This window comes from Chrysochloris asiatica, unplaced genomic scaffold, assembly GCF_000296735.1.
Source record: "Chrysochloris asiatica unplaced genomic scaffold, ChrAsi1.0 scaffold00170, whole genome shotgun sequence".
Taxonomy (NCBI): domain Eukaryota; kingdom Metazoa; phylum Chordata; class Mammalia; order Afrosoricida; family Chrysochloridae; genus Chrysochloris; species Chrysochloris asiatica.
Window position 1 is genome coordinate 7042702 of NW_006408688.1, and position 5334 is coordinate 7048035.

Here is a 5334-nt window from a genome sequence, read left to right on the forward strand (position 1 = left end):
TACATAATTTTTTTCTTTGCTGATTTTGCATTTCCTGATGTCAAGTTCTGCATTAAAAAAATTTTTTTTGGGGGGGGGGATTCTCTATGTGTTGGCTCTAGAGCTATTTTTATTTCATTTTTGAATATGTAATGTTCAAATATCAAAATTATATATATAAAAAAAAGGGTAGTTAAAAAATCCAACCACTTCCCCATCCATGGTAGCCCTCACTTTTAGTTTGTGTATCCATATAGAGTTTCGCTTACCAACCTTTTGCTATTACTAAGCTGCAATGCGTAATCTTGTAAATATGCGTAATATGGATGTCATTTTCTATATTCACTCTAAGTACTAAACTATATTTACTGTGTTACTCATATCTTTTTTAAAATTCTTTCAATATGCTCTGCAAAATCCCTTATACAAAGAACCCCCTGGAGCATCTGTTTGCTATGCACTGAATCTTATGACCTGTGCCGTGAGGACTGTTGTCATTAAGAGCCGTCGAGTTGGTTATGACTCATAACGACCCTGCATAGGGTTTCCAAGGAGTGGCTGGTGGGTTTGAAACACCAACCTTGTGGTTCAAATCGACCTGGTGGTCCAGTGCTTTACCTACTACGCCACACCAAGACTCCTCCTAAAGATAGTTGCCTCAATATATTCCACCCCACATAGTCTTACGTGATATTTATACTTCCCATCTAATGGTGGGGCCTGGGTTTCCACCTTTAATCTTACAGACTTTTGCGACTGCCTCAACCATTAGACCTCCAATGAGATGGACTGCACAGTGGTGTAGCAGCAGCAATGAGCTCAAGCATAGCAGCAATTGTAAGGATGGCACAGGACCATGCAGTGTTTCATTCTGTTGTACATGGGGTCGCTATGGGTCGGAAACGACTTGATGATGGCACCTAACAACAACCATTAGAATGACAAGTATCACCCGAGTTTCAAAAGAGAGCCTTCTTGTGCCTTTAAATAGAATTTATACGAGAGTTAAAACAGTGCATGCTGTCCTTATTAAACCTTACTTTAATGCAAGAACAGGCTCCAGCTTGTTTGCACCTGCAGCAAGTGAGGGTGAGGGTGATGAAGAATTTGAGTAAGGGTTGGTTCACCTGTTTCAAAGTGAGGGCAAACTTAACATTAAAGGACAAGTACTAGTTGCCCATAAGGAGTCCCGGTGTGGCTCTGCGGGTTAATGCACCAGACTGCAAAGCTGTTTGAACTGCAAGGTTGGTGGTTCAAGCTCACCAGCTGCTCCTCGGAAACCCTATACAGGGTCGCTATGGGTCAGAACCGATTCGATGGCACTTAACAACAACTAGTTGCCCATAGGGAGTGCGGTGGCTCCATATGATAAGCATTGAAAGGTGAATCACAAAGTCTGTGGTTTGAGCCCACCATCCACTCTATGGGAGACAGATGAAGATTTCTGCTTTCACATTTAAAAACCTCAGACCCCCTATACAGGGTCGCTATAAGACAGAACTTACTCAAAGGCACATAGTAACAACTAGTTGTCCAAGGAGTCCTGGTAGCAAAGAGGATTCCGAGCTGGGCTGCTAACCACAAGATCAGCAGTTTGAATCTACAAGCTGTCTAGTCGGGGAAAGATGAGACTTTCTGTTCCTGTAAAGATTTAAAGTGCTGGAAACCCTAAACTGGGTCCATATGAGCCAGAACCGACATGCTGGCAAACCACCACCACTAGCTGTCATGAGTGGAATGTTGGTAACCTAGAGACTGCATGTATAGTGGAAGTTGTTGAGTCCAGACAACACCCAGAACCATAAGAGGTAATGTTGTTGTTGTTACGTGTAGTTGAGTTGGTTTAGATCCATAGAGGCCCTGTATAGGGTTTCCAAGGAGCAGCTGGTGAGCTTGAGCTGCCAACCTTGCTGTTCAAACCAACTTCACAGTCCAGCGCATTAACCAACAGCACCACACCAGGACTCTAAAGAGGTAATAAAATGTTGCAAATCTACTAAATTTTGGGGTGTTTAATTATATAAAATTTTTGATTTTAGGTGCCATTGAGTCGGTACCAACACATAGCAACAGAACAAACCCTGTCCGGTCCTGCACCAACCTCACAATCGTTGCTATATTTGAGCCCATTGCTGCTGCCGCTGTGCCAAGCCATCTCATTGAGGGGGTCCTCTTTTTTGCTGATCCTCCACTTTACCAAGCACAATGCCCTTCTCTAGGGAGTGGTCACTTCTGATAATACGTCCAAATAATGAGAAGCAAAGTCTAGCCATCCTGACTTTGGGACTATTCTTCCAACAGAGATTTTGTTCTTTTGAAGGTCCATGGTATTTTAATATTCTCCACTATCCCCCTAACTCAAATGCATCAATGTTTCTACAGTCTTCTTTATTCACTGTCCAACTCTCACATGCATGTGAGGTTATTGAAAATACCATGGCTTGGGTCAGGCACATCTTAGTCCTCAAACTGACATCTTTGCTGTTGAACACTTTAAAGAGGTCTTGTGTAGTGTATTTGCCTAAAGCAATGCATCATTTTTTTTCTTTCCTGCTGTTTCCAAGAATGTTGATGATTGACCTGAGCAAAATGAAGTCTTTGAGAACTTCAGAATTTTCTCCATCTATCTTGATGTTGTTTATTGGTTCAGTAGTGAGGATTTGTTTACTTTATATTGAGGGGCAACCCATACCACAGGCTGTGCTTTGATCTTCATCAGTAAGTGTTTTAGGTCCTCTTTGCTTTCAGCAAACAAGGTTGTATAATCTGCATATCACAATGAGTCTTCCTCCAACCCTGATGACACATTTTTTTCTTCATATAATTAAGCTTCTTGAATTATTTGCTCAGCATACAGATTGAACATGTATGGTAAAAGATGACAACCCAGGTGCACACTTTTGTTCATTTTAAACCACTCAGTGTTCCTGTCTTCTGTTTGAACAACTGCCTCTTGGTTTATGTACAGGTTCCTCATGAGCACAATTAAGTGTTCTGGAATACTCATTCTTCCCAATTCTGTCCATAACTTGTCATGATCCACACAACTGAAAGCCTTTGCATAGTCAATAAAACACAGGTAAACATCTTTCTGGTATTCTTTGCTTTCAGTCAAGGTCCACCGAACCTGTTCCACGTCCTCGTCTGAATTCAGCTTGACTTTCCGGCAATTCCCTGCCAAGTACTGTTGAAGTCATTTAACAATTACCTTTAGCAAAGTTTTATTTGCATGTGATATTAATGATATTGTCTGATGATTTCTGCATTCTGTTGGGTCACCCTTCTTTGGAATGGACACAAATATGGATCTTTTCCAATTAGTTGGCCAGGTAGTTATCTTCCAAACTTCTTGGCACAGATGAGTCCTTCCAGTGTTTCATCAATTTGTTGAAAGATTTCAATTTATATTCCATCAATTCTGGAGCCTTGTTCTTGCCAATGCCTTCAGTGTATCTTGGACTTCTTCCTTCAGTATCATTGACTCTTGATCATATGCTACCTCTTGAAATGGTTGAACATCGATCATTCCTTTTGGTACAGTGACTCTGTACATTCCTTCCTTTTATTTTGATGTTTTCTACATCATTTAATATTTTACCCATAGACGCCTTAATTATTTCAAGTATGTGGAAATAGAAAACAGGCATATGGTGTTGACTTCTAATTGCCTTTACATGTTCCTTTGCTTTCTTTGATTTTTTGTTCATATTTTACCATAATTATGTTTGTTCTTATTGAACGTCACTCAAATCCTTTGTGGGACTAGATATAACAAATGCAATGTAATTACATTAAAAAAAAAAAAAAAACCTTTTGTGAATTAAGTGAAGGTTTATATAGCAGGTCATCAGTTTTACAAAGAACAAATCATTTATTTCATTACATGTTTACAGTCCGCTTCATGTACCAACAGTTAACAGATTTACCATTATTCACTTTACTACATTCTTCCGTGTCCTGCTACCTTCATCTTTCCTCTGCAAACCTCCCTCTTGTTATATATTGTCTGCCCTCTAGCTCATGAATAATCTCTCCCCACACCCACACCACCATAGTTTTTTCTCTTTTCATATGCCATCAAATTAATTTTGATTTATAACAAATCCATGTATGTCAGAGTAAAACTGTGCACCACATGATCATCCATGGCTGATTTTTTTTTCCCTTTAAAAACAATTATATAATTCAGTTTCAAATTAACAGTGGCACACACCCTTCCCATCTCCTATCCCAAAACCTTCACTGGGATCAAGTCTCTATCTTGAAGCATGAAGTTTTCAACATGGCTCCAAAATTCTTTTGCTTGGATAGTGGGACTTCTCCCGGGTGGTAGTTCACCCAGGGCCATCGTAGCTCACCTGCACTGTAGCTCACTCAGAGTGTAGTTTGGCCGGGTGGTAGTTCCCCAGGGCCATAGCTCACCAAGGGTGTAGCTCACTGTAATTACATTTTAAGGTGCTCTCCTAACAGTGATACAAATTCCCTGTGATTTTGTAAATTCTAAGAATGACCCACAAAGCTTTCTCAATTATTTGCTGTCATTGTTGAGTGTTGTTGAGTCGCTTCCAACTCGTTGTTGTTGTTAGGTACCATCGAGCCGGCGACTCAAAGCGACCCTGTACAGAGTTTCTAAGAAGCAGCTGGCAGATTTGACCTACCTACCTACTTTGTGGTTTGCAGTCTGATGCTGATACTACAGTACCACATCAGGATTCCTCTCAACATATTGGAGGGATTTAAAAATTAAAACTGCATCATGCATAGCTGTTCTGCATTTTCTGTTCTCCCCAAAATATATCCTTTGTCCATGAAAATATAATAGAAATAATCATGACTAAATGACTAATTATTGAACGAATAGTTTGTCAATAGACATTACTGAGTACCTATTATGCTCCTTGAAAACCCTATACAGGGTCACTATGGGTCGGAATCGACTCAACAGCACTTAACAACAAAATTATGTATCATATATCAGACATGTGCTGAACATACAAAGATTCAGTCCCTGGGTTACAAACAGGCTCCTGGACTAGGCTACAGCTATTAAATGCCTACCATATGCAAGGCATTGGGCATGTCTGAAAAAGTCTTTGAATGCCTTTAATGATGGAGGAATATTTAATAAAACAAAATTATACATATATAAATATCTATATATGTTGTTGTTATGTGCTGTGGAGTCGGTTCCGACTTATAGCGACCTTGCACAGGGTTTCTGAGGCTGTAAATCTTTACAGGAACAGAAAGCCTCATCTTTCTCCTGCAAAACAGCTGGTAGTTTCGAACTGCTGACCCTGAAGTTAGCAGCCCGATTCATAACCACTACACTACCAGAGCAAGATATATATATAT